The sequence below is a fragment of the Watersipora subatra genome, chromosome 8, assembly GCF_963576615.1.
Source record: "Watersipora subatra chromosome 8, tzWatSuba1.1, whole genome shotgun sequence".
Taxonomy (NCBI): domain Eukaryota; kingdom Metazoa; phylum Bryozoa; class Gymnolaemata; order Cheilostomatida; family Watersiporidae; genus Watersipora; species Watersipora subatra.
Window position 1 is genome coordinate 20,632,675 of NC_088715.1, and position 23,835 is coordinate 20,656,509.

The following is a 23,835-nucleotide window of genomic DNA, read 5'->3' on the forward strand; positions in this document are numbered from 1 at the left end:
CCATTGACCAGTAGATGACCAAACAAATCAACTACCAATGTTTTTTAACGTGTTTGATAATTCGCAAGGCATATGCCAGCAAGGAGAGCATTTCTATCCACCCCTGTGATTTTTTACAATCAGAATCTTTAGTTATACTTTCATTTAAAATATATGAGTGTTCAGTCAATAAATTTATGAAAACTTAATGCTCAGTTTGATTTTAAATGATTCCCATTCTAATAAAGAGGGTTTGTTCGTATTTCCATGCACCCTTGTTTTCCTGCCTACCTTGCTGGTTTAGAGCAAGTTACTACCCAGATTTGAAAAGTTCAGGTTTCTTGATGCAAAAACTACTTAAATTGTGTATATCCATGTACCTGGAGCAGAACTCAATTTTTAGGCCACTTTTTAGATAGTGGTTTACTGACTATATATGTTGCTGTCTGGGTGAAAATACGCACACCACTCTGCAATATGGCACAACATTATTTTACGCTTGCTCTCACAGCTCTTATTAGTAAGTTTAACAATACTAGCTTACTCAAATTAGCCATTGGCAATGTGCCAGGCTGATGGCAAGTGGCAGGCAACTACATTACCTGTCACTGTTTATAAGCTGATTTTTAATACCCATGCAATGCCGAGAATTCTGCTAGTATATATATGTATACATACATATACATATATATATATATATATATATATATATATATATATAGATATATATATATATATATGTATATATATGTATACATGTATATATATATTATGAATGAATGGATTTCATTTATACCATATATATACTGTATATGTATACTGCATATATACCAAATGTATATCGTATTCATATTGATGATTGTGTGTCATCTACTAATCATTTAAAACCTGTTCTATATGCTGACGGTGAAATTTTATTTTTTGAGTCTAAAAATTTGAATTGTGACATTGATAAAGTTCATAATGAATTTCAAAAAATTGAACAACGGTGTAATACGAATAAATTAACGGTAAATATAGACAAAGCGATGTACATTGTAATGATAAATCATCAAAAAAACATTAAATTAAAAAAATTAATAAAATTATTTGATTTGGAGTTAAAGTAGACATCTTCGATCCAATTCTTTGTAATTTATTCTGACATTCACAGAGACACCATGCCATACACTTTACTTGTATGTGATTCACTTTAATTACATTTATTAAAAAGCCGAGAAGACACAAGCAACCAGTTTTAGGAGCAAACAACAACTGATGATAAGCAATACAAAAGCCACTACATCTACCTAATACACATACTAAGTCAGTGCAGTATAAACCACAAATTGGTGCACTTGATGACATTGTAACAGCATGATGTAAATGGTATCTCAACACCTCCTTTCCTTCCAAAAGTGGATAAAACAATATCAAAGGCAAATAAAACACTGATATCCAGTATGCTTTTGTTCACAACAAAACCAGGTATATAGTACTGAAAGTAAAAATGTCACTACGTAATATAATATGTAACATAAAATAGCAAAATATTTTATTTACTTCACGTAAGTATCAAATCCACATGAAATAAAACAGTGAATCCTATTAAACAAAGTATAAACATGCATGTATGCAATAATTAAAATAAAAACCAATAACAAACTAGCAAGTAGACACTAGAATCAACTGTCAAGACTTCAGACTGCAGCTTATGAAAATAGAAACAAAACTAAATTATGACAGCCACATTGCAATTTGATGAACGTCTTAGTAAGTTTCTGGGTCTCAAATTATAGCTAGATCCTGCTTCCGCTTCAGCTAACCGCCGGCTCCAGATCGGCACCACCCTGCCTCATTTCAGGCTGGTCAACTGCCTCAGCGTTCTATGCATGTTGTTCATTCGCGCAATCACAAACACCCAAGCCAACAGTTGCTTTCCAATCACTCTCACACTCTCTCTTGCCTCACAAATCTTAGACGCCCTTATATTTTTTCTATTCCTTCTATACTTAGAGCCATCAGGTCTGCCAACCATGAACTTTTAGCAGTCCTGAAATAACATGATTGGCCCTGACCCAAAACACTCAGGTGATTTTCAGCATGAGCGTCATGATAGAATTTATCTCTAGCTTCGAACTCTTTGAGCCTATTTCGATGTTGTCTTACATCATACTCAGCGACCAGAAATTTATTTAGCTCAATTGGTATGGTTTCTCTAAGAAGCCTTCCTTGCAAATATTGAGCTGATGACAAGAAACCATTTCCTACAGAAGTGTTTCTAATAGCAAGCAAGCCTAATTGCCAGGATTGACTGCTGGCTAGACACTTTCCCATTGTAGCTTTACCAGTGCCAATACACTTTTTTAGGCCATTTCCAGATGGGTGCAAAAGTGAACTGGAAGCATGCTCAATTTCCCAATTTTGATAAAATTCTCATAATTCTGTGCAAGCAAATTGCGGATAAATATCAGACACAATCTTTTGAGGAATACCCCATTCTGCGAAAATGTCCTTGAGCACACTTATAACTACTCTGCTAGTTGTGCCACTTTTCAACGCTTTCACTATTGGCCATTTGGTCAGATAAACTACTATCATTAGGTAGTCTGCACCACTGATACTAAAAAAAACTGAACCTACAATTTGAAATGGATGATCTGGTATATCAAATAGAATCAATGACTCTTTTTTGTTACTGCCTTCAGCACATAAGCACGCATCACATGACAAACATTTTTCTTCAGTGTTTTTTTAAACTCACCATGAGACCGAATTTTGGGCTCGTAGAGTTTTGGTAATTCCCTGGTGAGCAGAGTGCAGCATTTTGAGTACATGGGGTCTCATAGCTATTTGAATTTCAACTCTTGCATCATACATTACAAGTCTACTTTCTACATACATACTTCCTACATACATTACACCAATGTACATCCGACAATGATGCTTTGAGATTATAATAGCCTAGAGCATGTTTAGCACAGGATTTGCGAAAGACTGGCCGCCCATTTCTAATGTATTTGAGAACTGTAGGCAACTCCCCATCTGCTAAGGTAGCTGTCCTATATTTGTCCATTGCTTTCCCTGACCCTATTTTCAACTGACAAACTTGCAACAATGAATCTGTGCCTAAATCTTCAAACATATCTGTAGCTGCGGGGCAAGTCCTAGAGAGCACATCTGCTAGTATTAAGTCTTTACCTGGTTTATATTTACCAGATATAAACACAAAGGATAAGACAACAGTTCTAGTCTAATCCGAACTAGCCTAGTGGACAACTGTGCAATTGGTTTCTCCATTAGACCCAGAAAGAGCTGATGGTCAGTTTCAACTTTAATGGACTCTTTACCCCACATATAGTATTTGTAGCATTTGCAAGCAAACACTATGGCCAACAATTCTTTTTCAATTTGAAAATATCGCTGCTGTGTATCAGTCAGCGACTTGGTAGCAAATTCAATAGGCCTGTTATTTTGCACTAAAACTGCACCTATACTATGGACACTGCTGTTCGCAGATACTACCACTGGCAGATCTGAATCATAGTATGCTAATGTGGGTGCACTCAGTATCATTCTTTGGATTTCTTTGAGAGCTTCACTTTGTGGTCTTTCTCAAACAAACTGCACATCCTTTTTACACACTTGTCTTATGGGCCCAGCAATCTCAGCCAAGTTGTCTACAAACTTTGCAAGGTATCCCACAAAACCCAAGAATGATTGTGCTGCCTTTCTATCTTGTGGTTCCATTATATTTGCACTGCATTGACCTTTGTAAGATCTGGTCTGATACCTGCTGCTGAGAGCTCATGGCAAAGAAACACAACTTTTTGCTTGCAAAACATGCTCTTGTTCCTATTTAGTTTTCTGGAAGCAAACCAACACTTTATTGAGTTTCTGATTGTGCTCTTGCACTGTATCTGCATAGATTAACATATCATCAATGTAGCACTTCACCCCAGGTATGTCTTTCAGCAAGTCCATTATCAACTGATGGAATATTTCAGGGGCAACCGTGACACGCGTCGGTAATCTAAGATATTTGAACTTTCCAAAGGGAGTGACAAAGCATGTCAATTTGGATGACTCTGAATCCAATTTTACCTAGTAAAAACCTTGTTTTCCATCAAGACATGAAAAGAATTTTGACCCCTTGATTCTAGCAAAGATCTCAGCTTTTGTGGATAACATACACTGTGTACGTACAAATTGTGAATTTAAATATTGGGGATCTAAACACAGTCTAATATATCTATCTGGCTTGTTTACAATAATAGGAGGACTTATCCATTCTGATAGCTTTGTATCTCGAGTTAATATGCCTTCCTTCACTAATCTCTCAAGCTCGGCTTACAGTTTTCTATGTAACTTTTCGGGTACATGCCTACTTGGTACAGTCTATGCCACATCATTTTTCTTTCATTGAAGTATACTGGTGTATGGTACTTACTCAACCTTTTGCAAACATTGCTGTATTTACTCAGCACATCCTCACTGTCCTGTTTGCACACTCTCACTTGCTCAATACTTGGAATTAGGTCAAAAGATTCAATAGCAGGCATTCCCAACAAGGTCTGTGAATTCTGATCTACTATATAGATTTCTTTACACTGTGTTTCTCTACCAGCAAAATTCACGAAGACTTTCAACTCAACACTGCCCAACACAGGAAGCGCACCACCACCGTAACCAGTGATCAAGAAAGAGCATTTTTGAACTCTTTTGATACCCAAAGATTATGCAGCATTTTTCGACATTACTGAAATTTCAGCTTCAGTATCTACTTAGGCTTTGAACTGACAGCTACTCATTCTAAAGTCTACTAGCCACTGATTACCACACATTTTAGCATTATGTACAGAAAGTGTATCAAGATTAAAAGATTCACCACCCTTGTGAGTCTTACATTCAAGATCACGCACTTTAGACTTAGATCTACACATTTTCGCAAAGTGATTAAACTGCTCACATATTTTGCAGCGTTTGTTGTAGGCTGGACATTTCCTGATAGCGTGACTGCCTTCACAAAATCTACAGTCTTTTATGAAATTGTCATTAGTTTTGTGGTTACCTCCCTTGGCTGCTGTTTTCTGCTGGTTCTTTGGATTTGTCTTCTCCTCCGTACCATCCCTTCTCACCCTTGCTGACTCCACTACCCTGGAACTTTAGGGAAGCCTGGTTTATCCTCAACTTTCTATAATGTTGAAGTGCGGCTAATGACTTTCTACCATTCATCTGTTTGCGTTAGTTTCTTGAAATAGTCTCTTTAGCACGCATCTTTGCTTTGATCGTCTTTATGGTGACTGTCGCATCAAGTTCTAGCTCACGAGCCAAACTTTTATCATGCATCCGGCCAACAGTCTCATTTTTAGCATAAGTGTTTTTTCTCGCTTTTGAAATCCGCACTTATTTGCAATTTCATACAGTTCTCTGATGTACTCCTCATTACTTTGTCTTTTCTTCTGATGACAACTGCTAAGCATAATGGAGTAATGTAGCTGATTGTCTGTAGAATTAAAGTACCCTACAAATGCTTATACAGTATTATCGTATAATTGGAGCGAATTTTCCTGTACTTGCTGCTCGGTTGGTTGATCTACATCTAGTTGTGAAAATACCTTCTCTGCCTCTTCTCCCATTATATAAATTAGTTGTCAATTTATCGTTGAACATTTTGCACAGCCAGTCCACTAGCAAGTCTGTATTGATGGAAATGCTGTATTCAATCGTTCAAACACTCTTGAGCATTGATGAAGTCCATTCACATTACTTGTATGTGATTCACTTTAATTACATTTATTGAAGAGCAGAGACGAAATAAACAATCAGTTCTAGTAGCAAATAACAACTGATGATAAACAATACAAAAGCCATTACAACCAGCTAATACACAAACTATGTCAGTGCAGTATAAACCACAAATTGGTGCCCTTGATGACATTGTAACAGCATAATGTACACAGTATCATAATACACCTCAATATACACATCAATAAGCTAAATAAGCAGGTAGGATCTATGTCAGGCGTGATAAGTAGATGTTCTAAATTTTTACTCAGTAGTATTATTGTAGAAAATTTTATTAGTTAAACGTTCCTGGAGTTCATGCCGAGTCAGTATGGCCTAATCCATGCTGAACAATGATAGTTGCAGGCGTTGAGTCATAGGCTAAAGTTGTGATTAACTCATATCATTACGTTTCTCTAGCTTCTGTAGAAAGCAGCTAGATTTGAATTACTGCTGTGAATTGCCATGGGATTATTTGCTGAAAATTACAGGTTTGTTGCAAATGCTGTTTTATTTTATTAAACCATGTTATATTGCTTTTTGTCACATTTCATTTGATGTTCAGTACTTTGACTTGCTATCATGCTGTAATTTTCATATTTTATTGCATTCATAATTATTGTGCTCAACAAGTTGGTATGAAAATTGTACTGAAATGCTCTTTTAGGTTTCACGTAGCCTGTCTTGACAAACTGTTGTTTTTGCGAAGTTGTCCCCCGGCAAGCGGAGCGAGCAAAACAGCTTGTCACAATACGCACTGCACCTGATGCATCAGCTGCACTGAAAGGGAGTTGTTCTTTTCCGTCTATGTGGCTTGGCTGCGATGTTATGTCGGCCGCTCCATTGGTAATCATAACAGATTTAGCCCAAAAATTTATGTAGAAGAAAATGAGATAACAACGTTTAACCAGAGACCAGTTTTTACGCTAAACTTTAGTAGAACTTGAGAACTTAAGCAACAACAGAAACTAAACATGTTGATATTTGTGCGCTCAGTCAGTTTTATTTGAGACGGGTGTGCCATCTTATTGGTTTTAATTTTAATTTATTTTATTCTTAAGTTCAACAAAAGTTTACCGCAGACACTGGTTTCTGGTTAAACGTTTGTATCTTCTTTTTTTTCACATAAATTTTTGTGCGAAATCTGTTATGATTACTAATGGAGCGGCCGACATAACATCGCAGCAAAGCCACATAGACGGAAGAGAACAACTCCCTTTCAGTGCAGCTGATGCATCAGGTGCAGTGCGTATTGTGACAAGCTGTTGATTTGCTCACTCCGCTTGACGGGGGACAACTTTGCAAAAACAACAGTTTATCAAGTTTGTATATATAAAGATATATATATATACATATGTCGTGTTTATATATGTTATAGTAGATGGATATACATCTTAGCAGTAATTTTGGCAAATGGCATTACATTCATATACGCCCTTGCATGTGCATTATGACAAATGTGGCAATATATACAGTATTTGCCTTTCTTAATTGGTTCCTCAGCGTGTTATATACACAGCTATAAAGCAACACCAGCCATCTTATGAAGCATATGTAGGGTAAAGTACACCCTATCCAGCATTTGTCATCATAGGGAGTCATATGTAATATTGCAATTTGATTATTGCTTCAGAGTTGTTCTGTCATGTTTTGATTCCCAAGGGTCAAAAAATAATAGGTCGAGATGGTATGGTTCAAGTATTCCAAAAGCCTAAGGCAAATTATGGTTAAGCCTATTTAAATTTCCAGGGTTCATCAGGTTGTTATTGTATACACTGTGATTGCCAGATAAAACATACGTCCAAAATAAAGAATAAGTAGGTCAATGTTGGCTTAATGCTCTCCGTTCTGTTATAACTCTATCTACTTTTACGGTTATAACTCTATTTACCTCTATGGGTGTTACTCAGTGATTTTAGCAAAACACAATGATGTTGACATTCATTATTTGATCAAGGGATTAATTGAATATCTGCTGTCAATGGATATTGATCGATTAAGCCATCGGCTAACTGATGTTGCCATAAATCTAAGGCTCTGTAATTGTCTGATTTCATTGATCGCTAAAATTTTTCTATGGAAGACGGGTGCGCCATTTGCCGGTATTTGCGATTTACCAATGGCAGGGGAGATAATGAAAAATAGAAGAGTATAGTTCGTAATGGTAAAAGTTTCCTATTACAGCGGTTCCTTAGTTGACTTGCTGGTGATCCTAGTTGTTATAGATACGTGTAAACGCCATCACCACAAAAACGCATGCTGAATAGCTCTAGCATTCACTGTTACTAATATTGTCTTATGATGTTAATTGATTAATGTTTTTTTATAGCGGACACTATAATTCTTGTTACGACTTCTAATTTTAGAAAAAGGTGTTTGAAAATCAAACCAAAAATGTGTGCCTGGTCCCACGTACTGGGCTAACCAATAAGTTTAACAGGTTTCTGAAAGCAAAGGAGCTCCCTTTATTTTGTAACACAAAACTAATATGTATGTGGTACTTACTGCAGCAGTTGGTAGCTTATTACTAAACAGTAGTAGGTGTAAAACAATACAAAGTATGTGATAACTATTCACAATTTTGTTTCAGCACACCAAAGCAACTTTTTGTAAGGCAAAAAAGACTATGTGTTATTCATTAATAACAGTAGGCGAACAACAAAACAGAGTATGTGATATTACCATGAGTGTGTTCATTGTCCGTATACAATGCAAAGTAACACTGTATGTGTAACGCAAAGTAATACTTGTAGCAATTGACATTATGTCTACAACACAGGGTATGTGATACCTGTTCACAATAGGTGTGCCTGCACAACACAGCATGTCATCACCATTTACCGTAGACATAGAACACAATGGAAACTTATTATCAGTGGGTATATAAGAGAGAGTATATGTAATCTGTTTAACACAAAGACAGGCATGAAAGTATAGATTAGAAATAATGACAAGAAATCTGGCAAATGAAATGAAAACAGCTATTGCATGCACCTGTCCTTGTCAATATGGGGCTACAGAAATAATCATCAGTTAATTTATTAGTGAAAAGGTGATGATAGTAGTTGGCTCGAGAGTCATACATCTCCTGCGGTATCACTTGTCGCAAGTATTGCACTGAACCATAGAAATGCTATTTTATGATAGTCATTTTCAAGCTGATGCTTGTTGTATGTCAGTGATACACAGTAAATCTACAACAAACCAGGCATAAAATCTATGAACCACAATAAATAATCTCTCCACCCAGGTGTTTCCAAATGTATGTCATTGTGAGATATACGACATGCACACAATGGAAAAAAGCTGGGCAAAGGCAAAATTGTTAACAGAAATCTAGCCTCTTACAGTAAAAAAGTAGTAAAAAAAAATCTTGCAAAGTAGATAGTCTTTTAAGTCTCCAGTTGTGTTTTATGAAATGTGCCACCTTGACTGAGGGCTGTGCTTATGTCATCAAAAGCGTGCTGTGATTATTTACTATGATTTATACACCGACGTCTTACCTTGTCACTGATAGTTTGGGCTCTAATTCGTCTGACCTTTGGCCTATGAACCCCTGAAAGCAAATTCAAAACGGATAACTATAAATTATATCCTCAACAGAAGGCTGCATTATCTTTTACCTCACAACAAACTACTCCCTCAAACTGTTTGAGAATGTCTCTAAACATTTACAAATGTGCTCAACTAGTATAGGAGAGAATTTTAGGATAAAACTGGTTGTCTACAAGTTTGCTGCACACTTTCTTTAGGAGATATGATAATAAATGTAGTTCCCACATAAGGGCCATTCCATGGGGACTGGTTCAATGTGTGTGCTGACCCGTCACAGATATGACTAAAACTAATCATATGTGAAAGAGCATGTCAAACCTGGTGGAAATCCAAATTTTTTAGTCTCTAAACGTTTCATGGCGCTGCCAGCATCACCCCAAAGCTTGCCGTTCAGGAGGGGCAACTCGGAATCGAAATTTTTTAGGTTTTTCGATAACAAATATCTCGAAAACTGTATCTTCTAAAAATCTGAATTTTTAGTTATGTCTTCTTCCATATGTGATCTATCATTTTCATTTAAAAACTTGTCTGTCGGAGACTGTAATTTGGCGTCAGAGGTCGCTAAAGTAGGTCAGCGGGCCCTATTTTTGGCAAGTTTAAATGTAAAACCCAATTTTTTTTTCCATTTTTTGGCAATGTAACTCTTGATATATCCTTATTAGTGTATTTTCTACATGAAAAATAATTTATATTTATCAGATTTCAACCTCGTGTGGGTGTGGGCGGGACAAATCCAACACGGCTGCCATCGGCAGTAATGGAAAAGGGTGACGGAAACCACTAAAAATCACAAAGATAGCGTGAAAAATTATATAATAAAATAATGTTTTATACATATTTCACATGCGCTGATTCCAAATCTTGTCTCAAAATCTATGATATTCTGCTAGAAAATAGGCTAATAGCACAATGAATTAAAGACACTTTTATATAAAAAAACCATTCAAGGCCGATTTCAACACAATAAGGCTGCCCTGCCCGGTCCAGTGTATCTGCATAGACATTGAATTCACAATTACCATTTATGTAACAGTCATCACATTTGGAGCATAGTTAGTAACTGCTTGAACATATACCAGTTTTAACTCACAATGACATCATGCTAATAGCTGAGCGATTTTTTCCTGTAAATGTTGACTCAAAATATATTGGCGGTGATTAGCTGTCTCAAGATTTTCCCTCATCAAGATATGTTGAATTGGAACATACAGTTCATCTGGTCGTAATGGGTATTTTAATACCTTGGCTGGTCCATGAGGTAAGAGAAAGTTAATTTTTACATCTTCTTTTTTCATGTCTATATCTATCACAGATCCAATGTACCAGTCCTTTTCATATTTGTAGGCAAGGTAATCCCCTGGTTTAATTTCCGCCAACGCAATTTGCCAAGTCTGAATTATCCCTGTCAGCAAATTTCCTGTAAAGGTTTTGCCATAATCTATACTGATAGATACTTCACCATTAGATGTACGCCTGCCTATAAGGGTTCTCCCTATTCTTTCGAAACAATGATGGCTATGGGATCCAGGTACAGGGACACCATCTGTTTCAAATCGTTGTTCTTGGAGTAAGCGCACTTTGTTGATATCTGTCTCATCAAACCATAAAGTTAGCACTTTCGTAATGTTTGATTTCGCAAAGTTATATAGATATTGAGGTGTAGTAATAAGATGTTCCGAAGTTCGCTGCAAGCTTGCTCGACGTGCCTGGTATTTAATGACAGCCCCTACACCATCGCAGGCAGACTTTCCATGCGATGTTGCATAGTAGTGCCATTTGGCCGGCACCTGAAAATCCTCGGTGTGAAACGTCAAATTACAAAAGGCTTTGTATGACTTATATTGGCCTGTGCAGCCATCTGTGAAGTAGTGTATCATCGTAAGATTTGGCAGTATATGTCTCAGTCGAGGAAGGAAATCTTTGAGCATCGTATAGACAGCTAAATGGTTGTGATGCAGATGATCACTTACATAACAGTAAGATATGTGTAAGTTTTCCCTCGGTTAATTTGTAATATACTACTATAGGATGTAGTGTGGCCTGGAGATTGTTCCAGTGGAACGATTGGGAGGCATTTTGTACAATAAAAGAGTAATTCTCCGCGAAATCCATCTGTATGATGATTTCCGTAGTCTGAAGATTTTGTTTCAGATTCTAGAGAAATGTAGACTGCTCCTCTTTTATGTAATGGTGGGCACTTAGTTTATTAACTTTTTGGCACATTGTGTCGATAAATTCGGAGAGGGTTGCACAGTGTTTCATAATGCTTGACCGGTCAGTAGTAACCCACTGGCTATATGTGATTTCATCGACTCCTTCATAGTCAGCTTTGTCAAACAGCTCAGAAAAGCGAGTTTCAATGTTTGCTTGACCTGGACAATTCTCACACTTTCTCAACATACAGTTTGCCTGCTTACGATCACAAACCAGCATACCAAGAACATTTGTGTAGTGACTCAGTTCCTGTACCTTTTCAACCATGAAACGAAAGTTTTGGTGAATGGTACACACACAAACGGAATGAGTACCATTTGCACTGGCAGTTTTGCAAAACTTTGGCCTGTTCGCAAAATTTTGAAAGCTTTATCTGGTTACCACTGATGGGGTTTTGTTGGCAGAAATGGTTATATAACTCAGTAAGATTGCATAAAATCAGGCAATGCGGTTCATATTCACTAGTAGCATCAGAGCTTCTATGTGTTGAGACCTGTTTTGCTCAAGGCATCACACGAACAAATTCACTGTTTTTGTAGAAGTTTTCTACATATGCTTTTATGTTAGCCGCTAAAGCTTTATTATCTTTTATGGTGGATTGGGGTGTGGCTAAGATGCCTTTGGTTCGCTTTAGCTCTCTTGCTTCTTTGACTTGCCTTTCGGACACATTGAAATCTTTGCTAATCTGACCTCTTGGCTAGGAAAGGGGCAAAAGTGTTAACAAAGAAACTTGCTTCCTACGTGTGCTTATTTTCAACTTCTCTGTTGTTAAAGATTCTAAAGACGTATTTAGTTCTTCGACATTAGATTCTATCAGTTCCTTTGAGTTTTGAGGGCAATAGTCTTCTTCGACGTTGTCTTTGTGAGTATCTAAATTAGAAATACAGTTCTTGCATATTTTACGATCAATGTGTGTTTTGACCGAAAATGCTTCGAGCTTTTCTTTAATTGATTGGTCAACTAGTGTCAAGCCAGTTTTTATTCCGCGTGAATGTCTATCGAATGGATTAAGGCAGGACCTGTTGACAATCACATTGTTCCTGTATTTGCTAGTGTATATTGCTAGATGGTGGACACACACCTTGTCTGTTTCACAGAGCGCCAAACCTAAAAAAGAAAACTTTGATACTTTACTGGATGCCCGCGATATATTTCTCCTCATGGTAAAATGTTCAATTTCTTATCCATGTGAAATTTAACAACTTTTTTTAAGTTTAATTCAACAATTTAACAAAAAAAAGCTAAATATTTTTACCTGATCTTTCCGCTACAGTCTGCCGCAGCTCTTTGTCTACTATTTGCAGTTTTCCTTGGTCTGTCTTGGCTATGTAAGTGCCTATATGGCATTCGAAAGCGCAGAGAGTTTGCAATCCATGCTCTCACGTCTTTTACCAATTATCAACTAACTAGCAGCATATTTATAGAAAATGAGTGCTGCAAGGAAACTTTCCCCTGCTCAAAAGGAGAAGTCCCAAAACTGCTTGGAAGATATATATATCCATGTAGCAAAGGGCTATAACTCAAGGTGCCCATAATCGGGATGGCTAATAACCTACCTGCAGTGATTTTTGGCTGTGGGGTGACCAGTTTGAAAGTGGTTAGAAGGCAAACTTCTACCATGATATCAATGATTTTGAAACAAGATTTGGAATCAGCGCACGTGAAATATGTATAAAACATTATTTTATTATATAATTTTTCACGCTATCTCTGTGATTTTTAGTGGTTTCCGTCACCCTTTTCCATCGCTGCCGACGGCAGCCATGTTGGATTTGGCCCGCCCACGCCTACACGAGGATGAAATCTGACAAATATGAATTATTTTTATGTAGAAAATACATTAATGAGCATATATCAAAAGTTACATTGCCAAAAAATTAAAAATAATTCGGATTTTACGTGACGCTAAAATAGCTTAAATCTACAAAACTTGCCAAAAATAGGGCCCACTGACATACTTTAGCGACCTCTGACCCCAAATGACAGCTTCCGACAGACAAGTTTTTAAATGAAAATGATAGATCACATGTGGAAGAAGACATAAGTAAAAATTCAGATTTTTAGAAGATATAGTTCTCGAGATATTTCTTATCAAAAAATCTAAAAAATTCTAATTCGGAGTTGCCCCTCCTGAATGGCAAATTTTGGGGCGATGCCGGCAGCGCCACGAAATGTTTAGAGACTAAAAAATTTAGATTCCCACCAAGTTTGACATGCTCTTTCACATAGAATTAGTTTTAACCATACCTGTGACGAGTCAGCACACACATTGGACCAGTCCCCATGGAATGGCCCATAATTCAAGCATTTCCTTATAAAATAACACTATCAGCCGATTGATTGTTATATTAAGCGTATCACATAAAGCTATATTTTTAGACTTTACTGGGTTTATAAACAATCCTGTTCAGGAATTGAATGCTACCTTTTTTTACCTTCAAAGACGCTTCCTCTCTAGCTAAGTACACTGCTTATTTGGTATTTCCTTGCCTATAATAGATACGCGTCAGAAATATGGTATCCTGATCTAAAATATCTGATTAAATTAGATTGTTAATTAATTAGTTAATCCATCGTTTTTTACGTCATCACCTTGTTTGCACATTCGCTCGTCCACGAAAAAGCCGCCATGTTTGTAGAAAACGATCGTCATTCTCTTGATTAATAGTATTTTTCGGTGTTGTTTTAATACTAAAATAAATTTTTCTAGCGCAAAACAACAAATTTAGAGCAAACAAGAGTATTGTTTGCAATAATTAATTGCAAAAGCTTCGTGTTTTAACGATCAAAGTTGTCCATAAAGATGGCAGACAACGATAGAATGACGTCACGAAAAAAAGAGTATTACAGAAAATTAATCATAAGGCTTTTATATGAACACATATGGCTTTAGGAGACTTGATTATATTTTCTTTAAAATGATAAGTAGCAACTGGCAACCCCTTGAACACAGACAAGAGCTGAAAGAATTGCACACCTTCAGTAAAATCCAATCTCAAGATCTTAAAGCCACTATTCATCAGCTCACACAAACTACATGCAACAACATAGATATGGCATACTATAAATACTAACATAATAGAAAATTTATTTTTAATCAAAGCATTAAAGTTTCACAAATTATTTAACTTTTCCTCTAGTTTTCTAAAATTGAACCATTTTATCTACACAAGCTAACAACGCCACCGGAGATACCCTACAGAGATAGACAAACTTCTAGTATCTACAGCACTACTCGCTCACCATCCCTTCTTATTGCTTTCTTCTTTACCTGCCAGACTTTCTCCATCATCACTCATTCTGAAGAAAGATTATACCAGGTTCCTATTGTAGAGTTTCCTGATACTCTAACGGCAACTTACGTGTAGGTTCAATACTCAGACGAGTATCCTATAGTTCGCAGCTATCAGCGAGTCAACTAAGTAACAGGAAACTACATGTACGTATACTCTTCTGTTCCTCATTATCGCCTCTGCTGTTGGCAAATCGCAAATGGCATATACCGGCAAATGGCGAACCGATATTCGATACTTTTCCTTTGAAGAAAATTGAAGAGATCAATGCATTTCTTACCGGAGTTGCTGGGAAACGAATGTCACAATATCACAAACAACGAGCTTAGGAAGAACAAAAAACGGAGGAGCTGATATTTAAATTTTATATGCGTAATACCAACGAATATAGAATAAAGTGTACATGTACGTACGTTTACTACAATGACCGTTTGTGTTCTCTGTGTGCCAAAAATATATACCCAACCAGCGTTTGGGACCATCGAGTTCTTCCAACACTGTTGTATTTACATTTACTGTTTCAAATATACATAATTATTTTTATTACACATAAATATTACTTAACAACCAATCTTGCCACAATTAATACTCATAGAAAATCTAATTTTAGACATGAACACTGGTATATAATATCAATCAACTTATTTTGTATATGTTATCCTATGTTATGTGTGGTTGTGGAGAAATTATGTTACGCATAACTAATTCGAATTCCCACACAACATCAGTGTTGAATTGCTTGTTCTGTTAATCTATTTTGACTATGTTTAGTTTGTGCATTTTTGCTTAGCTTGTGGGAACTAATTTAATTATTACTGGTTCAGGTATAGTGAAGGTGTTAAACTATTGTAAGCAGGCCTGCCAACCCAAGAGTGGGGCAATGCGTGAGATTTGGCAGGTATGATTGTAAGCAATACTAATATCTACCAGTCAAACTTACTTTTTTATTCTATAAGTCAAACAATGAAATACACAACTAAAAAAATTCTAAAACAATAATATTAATGCCAAACAATTAGACTAGCTAATAAAAACTACATCCTTACTCGAACCGTCATCTATGCTTGTTGATCAGTCCTGTACAGCTGCGAGTTTTGATAGTCAAACGAGAGTCGTGAGAGGCCTTAGGTAGAGAGTGTCGGCAGTTGAGATAGTTGCGTAGAAGAGGCTCAGCTGGTGGAGGATAATGAGACTCCAGAAAGACAGAGAGAGAGAGGGAGACTCCTCAGCAAGCAGATGGGAAAGCATCCAAAGAGGCCCTTGGGAAGAGTGAGAGCCAGAGCTCAAGCTAAAGCCGCTGAGTCATTGGAGCTGTTCTTTTTTATAGATGTCTGGCATGTGGGATGGCTAGCCTGGGGATGTAGGTTGAGTGTTAAGGTTCAATGCTTTATGTCAGGTGTGTGAGGATACAATGTTTGCATAAGTCTTTAGCTGGTGCTTGTGATGTTGAAATACAGGGTGGAGCTCGTGACTTACTCCTGGTATTTAGGTCATGTTTGATAGGAGTGACAGATCTGTCAAGCGACAGATTTGACTCATCTGTCTAGTCAACTCATTTGACTCATCTCTAATGTTTCTCTGGTAGTTTTTTCATGATGGTGGTTGTGTCATGGTTTGAAACGATAGATGATGGATAAGTCAAAAGAAATAGTAAATTGTTGGATCCCGGAACACCGCAACTGCTGCAAAACATTGCGCTAAGCACTACGATACATCAACAAGCAAACATGAAAATCTAGGGCAATTGCTATGCTGCTAGAAATATCAAGCATGGGAGTTGTCCAAGCAGCACAGCTGATGAAATGTGAATATATGGGACTTCAGTTGGATTGGGAGTTGTCTGATCATCATAATGAAAAGCTTATGAATGAAAAACAGCACAAAATTGCTACTAAATCATGATTATTATTGACCAATACCACCTAATCTGAAAGAGATTACTAATGGCTATTCAGTGAAGCACACAACTCTACAGAGTGTCAAGCACAAAGACAGGTATATCACTAATATTACAGGAGCCAGTTAAATTTATGACTTGTTGGAGCGAAGTAGCAGTCGGCATACACCAGATCAGCAACCAGTCATCAGTGAGACAATTATTTACAACATTTCATTTAGTATATTGAGATATAGCTTATAACAGCATTTTGGTCTAGACAATGTTGTATTGTATAGCAGTAGAAAAATATAGCATAATTTTTCATTAACTAAGATATTGTATTTTATGCAAAAAGATTGATGAAATGGCTGTAAAAAGAATGGTATAAAATGATAAGATCTTTCTTGCTTCATATAAATTAGCTAACTAGTAGCGTCTTAGAATAAGAATTACTGCAAAATCAATTTCACAATGCTACTACTATTAGTCTTTGAGTTATGGCCAGTTTCATGGGGTTCCAAGAACAGTAAGGAATTTTAGCTCACCACAGAAAATCTGAAACAGAAATTATGCAAGAAATGATGCAAAAACCACAAGCAAAACACAAGCAACCAACAACCGTTTGCACTGACTCAAGGACAAGTATGAAAGAAGGGCAAAATCGACGAGAAAGCAGAGCGAGACGCCAGCAGCGAGTCAGGCAGCAGAGCGAAAAGCTGGCAGCGAACCAGGCAGCAGAGGAAGCCGGAGCGAGAAGCTGGCCGTGAGCCAGGCTGCAGAGGAGAGCCGGTAGAAAAAACCAGCAGCGAACCAGGCAGCAAAGGGGAGCCAGCAGCGAGAAGCTGGCAGCGAGCCAGTCAGCAAAGGGGAGGCACGATAAAAGAACCAAGACAGGAGAAGACTAACAGAAGCCCAAGATAGCCAAGGAGTCGGCAGTAAACAGCTTGTCGAGGAAATACACAGCAGATACGATTCACCCTAGAGGTAGCAAGCCAGGAAGCCATAAAGCCCTGAGAAGAGCGTTTATCCAGCCCCCTGACAGCAAGAGCTACCGCTGCACGCCTAATAGATACATACTCAGTGAACCTAGTAAGGCCATAATAAATAGGGCTAAGTATACAAGCATATTGTTATTTTTGCTTGAGCTAGTAAGCCATGACAGAATAATTGTCATTTTGACCTTTGGAGGAAAATAGAGTTCACAGACACTTAGAAACAAACCACTGGCGTGTTATTGTCTATTCTAAAATAATTACCTGCAGACAGCTGCCTACAAAAGATAGTAGGCCTCACAATCTCAATACTACTTGATACTTGGGCTCATCATTACAGCAATGCCTTATTGTCAAAACAAATTGCAAGGATAACTATAGTAGCGTCCATCTCCATTGATTGAGTTACTATTTCAATTTTGCTTTATAGCAAGTCTGATTTTTGTGGAGCATAAGTGCCACTTTGTCTGCGGTCAAAATTTGTCTTGGGAGAAATTTAACTCAAGGTTCCGAGGCTAACCATTACACATAGAACCATAGAACCATTGTAGTATATCACTCAAAGGAAACGCACAACAACAATACATTTTATATTATTATTTAAGTACCAATTAATCATTACAACAATTATTATAACAAAAAAAATATTCATATATTATAAATTAAATAATACTTTAATAATATTTAATTTAAATATTTAATTTAAAATTTCTCCCTTGACAATTGGTAGGTTTACTTGCTTCGACTTCCTTTTGGCGTTTCTCCATCTGGTGATGACGCAATTTCTATGATTGATTTCTTCCAAATTTGAAGTTTCTAATTTGCTTTTGACATTTTCTAATTATTGAATCTTTTAATGTCTTTGAGCGTCTTGCGGCTTGTACGTATTATATGCTTACCCCGTGGTCTGATTACATTCCCTGTTGGTATCTTGTTTTCGCAGTATCTCCAAAGAACACCTGCATAGCTTATTTTAAGTCATACGTTGTTATGCGTTGTTTACGTTATTTTATAGGTTGTTTATTATACATTGTTTTCATAACAAGAAATTTGTTGTCATAGATATGCATAACTATTTTTACAGAGCTTTTATTTGTCCACTTTTTGTTTAAACAATTTTCATATCAATCCTCAAGCTTGCTTTTTACATATTTTATGCATTCAGTTCCAACATTATTATATTAGTTAGATTATTCATTAGTTATTTAGTTAGACTATAGTTTTATTGTGTTGTTCTTTCTTTTGTTGTTTTTTGTACACTGCTTTTTAGTTAGTTTACTTGCTGTGGTACCTTGTGGAAAACATGTTGAAAAATATGACTACTGATTACCACAATAAAGATTGCTCATATATATAAGTCATGTTGTATATAATTAAGTCATCTTCTCTCACACTATACATTCGTCTACACTTCATAGTTATCGTACCGTATATGCTTAGCGGTTATGTTATCTTTTATACTTGTGGTTGATGCATGTGCACTGATCGTTTCGGGCAGTTCAAGAGTGCACGCGCTTATATTAAATACTCGTACGTGTGTTATCACTGCATATTCGATATTTACCAATAAAGATATATAAAATAGACACTCAAATACAACAACCCTCTCATGAAATTTTTTTACAATCTGTACACAAACAGTCTCAAACTAAACAGGAATTTTTCACTGCTATCTTGTATTCAGGATAATTTCACAGTTTCTATTTTATAATATATATGCAAATAAAAACTTTTCGTTATTTTGTTACCAACAAAATAAAAGATTACTAACTCAATATATATTCACGTAATAATAACATTACTTCACGTACAACAGAACCCCGTGATACATATGCCTGACGATGTGGTTTTCCTGTTTCGATGTGAAACACGGCGTTTTTCGGACCAATTAGGTTTGACCAAAGCGTTACTAAGATGCCGACAAGATACCACAAATTCCTTTAGAGATGTGACACGATATCCGTTCTTAACTCGCAGCTAAGTGAAGGATAAATTGGCAGTCCCGCCGTGTTTACCAGGTCTACTCGAATGCATATCTCATGAGCGTTGTGGCTTTTGGTGTCCACATCAAAACATTTGTTTGATATAGACACTACTAATGTAGAATATAATGCATTAAGCTCAGGCTTAAAACATTATATTCGAGCTTACTAAGAAAGGTTAAAAAATAACAGTTTCGTTAGCCATAGGACCAAACGTTGTTAGGGATGATAAAGATAAAAGCAAGAATAAAATTACTATAGAATCGAAGCAGAAAACGATAAAGAACTTCAAAAAAGAAGAGTCAGAACAAACGCTATAAAGAAATAAGGAAAGTTGGTTTGAAAGTCGTGCTAGCTTTATTACACAAAACAACCAGCAAGTTACCACAAATCATCCTACAAAACAGCGTTAATTATAAATGGGTGCGTAATTTCAAAAATATATTGAGGGCTTGTCAGAAGCAGACTGCTTTACTAAGTATTTTCCCAAATAAAAGTCTGAAAGCATAGAGGCACCTTTCATACTGTTATGAGTGTTTAGGGAAAAACTGTATCATGCAAAATTAATCGAATACACACACAACATCACTGTTGAATTTGCTTTGTCCTTCTGATCTATTTTGACTAGGTCTAGCTTATGCACTTTTGCTTTGTTTGTGTGAACTAATTTGATCATTCCTGGTTCAGGTGCTAGTGAAAGCGTCAAACTGTTGTAAGCAATACTGATATTTACCAGTAGAAGATACTTCTTCATGCCATAAGTCAAACAATCAAAATAAACAACTAACAAAATTCTAAGACATTATTAATGGCAAAATTTTAAAATAGCCAACAAAAGTTACACCCTTACATGAATGGTCGCTTACATTATTTTATTTCGCTCAGTTCCGCATGGCTGGAAGTCTTGACAGTCAAACGAGTGTCATGACAGTTCAAAGATAGAGAGGCTCAGAAATTGAGATAGTGATGGAGATGAGCCTCAGCTGGTGATGGAGAAAGAGGCTCCATAGGGAAAATAAACTCAGCAGGCAGAGGGGGAAGACGCTGAGTCATAAGAGCTGTTTTCTTTTATAGATCTTTCTGTTAGCCTGTTGCAGAGAGTTAGTACTTGAGTGGACTTGTCTTATCTACTGTACATCATAGAAGTGTACTGATTAGAAATGATGACTACATACAGTTGCTATGGTAAAGGTTTAAGCTCTTTTGGTGGTTTTCTGGCGATTAGTTCATCTTCTATGATGGATTCCTTCCACTTCGGAGTTTCGAATTTTCCTTATTGGTGCTTTTCTAATTATTGGATCTTTTGATGTGTTGGGCGTCTGCTGCTTGTACGTATTACATATCTTGTGGCCTGGCTCCACCGCCTGTCTGCATCTTGTTTTGGGGATACTTGCATACAACATTATGATGATTTCACCATGGGGTCCCGAATGGATTGTTGCTGTATCGCATGGATTGTTGCTGTATCGCGGGGTTCTGCTGTATTTAGCAAATGATTAGCTAATTTGTGAGTATTGGTTGATAGACTTGCTAGTGCCCTAACACATAATTTCAACCTGTTTTTAAGTTATTACTGGGCAAAGAAAATCAACAGTAGTTCATTCATGCAAAGAAACACTGTGCAAAGACCTGCAGCAGCCATTGCTACACGATGTGCCATGCTATCGTTTTAACTTTCATACTTAATAGTTTTATTTTTTCCATATACAGATAAATCAACTGCATTGAACTCATCCCGCTTAATGAAAAGAAATTTTTTCACTTGAATTAACCTGACTTCTATGCTGCTACTATGGACAGCCCTATACAAGGTTTTTGATGGTAAATAGCCATATCGTACAATAAATTTAGGCTACTTATCCAGATATTTTCTAAAGGATCAACCGTTAAAAAATTTAATGTTGTGCCACGTATGAATGTTTTTGCAAAAAAATCTTGAGGATCGCTATTCAACATTACCTTCACTATATATTTCTCATCTTGATGGTAACCCAAATAGCCATATCATCACGAGGGATCACTGTCAGTTTAACACCTTAAAACAGCCAAATTGGACCCGACTTGGCTGTTTTTTTTAATCAAAGCATTTTTATTGTATTTCGGGATAAATCATCTTGAGCAGCAATAAAAAGACTCATGATGGACTTACAGATGATCATGATTGTTGTTAGGGATAATTACATGAAAGTCTCATTCAAACAAATATTATAATGAATTCATTATTACCTTTAGCAGAAAACCAGACTGTGTAGCGTGCAAAACTGATTTTTTTGCAAATTTCTAAAAGAAAGTGTGAACGTGTGTACCTGCGTTGTGCAATCTGGTTAACATTTCGTCCACAAAACGGCAAATTGCTTTTGATCTCAAAGAAAAATCAGTTTTTTATTCCAGATAGCTCAAAGCCCAGGCCATGCTTACTGAGTTGGAATACAAAACTCATAAACAGGGTTTTTCCCAGGTCGCTCCATTCTGTTCCCCCTCAATCACTGGTGGCTGTTATTCAACATACAAGTTTAAAAATTTAATGCCAAAGGGGGCCAGATTTACCAATGCTCTAATTTTGGTTTGCATATACAGTATTCCATAAACAAAAATGTTTCTTAAAATTTGTAAAAATGTCTTATAAGCTTGCTGTTGCCTTAGCAGATTTCAAACTATTTCAAAGCGTTAAATTAAACTAAACGAAAGTTAAGTTTTAAAGAGAAAATTAATAGTAATTCATTCATATGACACACTGTATAAAAGACTGCAGGAGTTTGATTATTTGTACAGGTCTCCTCCCATATACATGTGAATCAGCTTTATTGAACTTGTGGCACTTGAGCAAGGAAAATGGCTGACTCTGATAAACCTGAAATCCATAATGCTGCTACGGACAGTTCTGAGCAAACTCATTCATTGGTAAATAACCATATTACCGCTATACTATTACCATATATAAATTATTATATATTGTGCAATAACTTTAGGCTGCCAATCCTAATATCTTCTACAAGATCAACCATTAAATGTTGTATTATACAGAGCATATGTCTAAATGTTTTTTGCAGGACATTCCCACGGTGGTTATTTCACCAGCACCTCCGCTACCTTCCTCTACTGAGGTCAACCCGCAAACCGTTGATGTTACAAGTGGCACGGTTAGTTCTGACACCTATTATAAAAGTTAATCTATTTTACCATCTATTACACTCAAACAAGTTTTGCCTGAGCTTACATCATACATTTATAGAAGCTGTTCTAGTTTGATAAAACAGTGATGAGTATGTGCTTTCTGGAGTTCACTATATATGAGTAGCATATCTGTCTGACTCTCTAAACTATCGGTTTACTACAAAATATTTCATAAACTGAAATTTGCTGGTTTTAGAAGTAAATCCATGCAAATGCTTCAATCCTATTTTCACAAAGGGCGCCTTTGTAATCTTTGTCATTCGCATTTGTTGTAAATGACAAAGAATACTTGATGCAAGAAATAGATGTTGGTGTTCTAGAGGTTTCTTATTGCTCCAGTATTGTTTTTAATATATATAAATAATCTTCTCAGACTTATTCCAAGAGGCTTTGCATGTGCGATGATACTGTCTTTGTGAGGCATCACAAAGATGTGCAACGTTTTGAGGCGAACTGCAATCTCATTATACAAATTATTAGCAACTGGTGTAGAGCCTACTTCAATTCATATGACAATCAATTTACAAAAATCACATTTTCTTCTTTGTAGTACTAATGAAAACATTTGAAACAGCCTTAAAGACTCTTAAAGGTTTACTTGCAACAAAATTTAAACTACAGTTATTTGGTATCAATAAATTCACCATGTCTTGTTATGCTGTGTTGTAGGTGAAAAATATGTGAAAATGTGATTCCAAGCTCTTAAAAACTCAAAAACAAACAGTTAATCGTAACCATCATGAAAACGTCGTAAATTGGAATCTCTTTTCAAAACGTCTTTTAACACGATGTGCTTCTGTTTACATTTTCATGCAACCTCATTCATCGAAGTATATTCACAAATATACTTCACGCATTCAATAAAACCATGTCTATAGTCCTTGCGCGTCTATTTCATCATCATTGTAATGCTGTCATTTTGAGCACTGATATCTCAAAACCTATCGTAAAAATTTGTTTAATTTTCTAACCTTCACTCGAAGGAGTGCATATAATCCTTT

At 36.4% G+C, this 23,835-nt stretch overlaps 1 long non-coding RNA gene across 1 annotated transcript; it reads right to left on the reverse strand.

Moving 5' to 3' along the window:
- Positions 1-8,253: 8,253 nt before the first annotated feature.
- LOC137402066 (uncharacterized) lies at positions 8,254-14,811 on the reverse strand. Its single transcript, XR_010979438.1, has 3 exons — positions 14,758-14,811; positions 9,249-9,301; positions 8,254-8,939 (listed from the first exon to the last, which is right to left on the reverse strand). It is a non-coding gene; the product is annotated as an uncharacterized lncRNA (long non-coding RNA).
- Between the last annotated feature and the right edge of the window lie 9,024 nt (positions 14,812-23,835).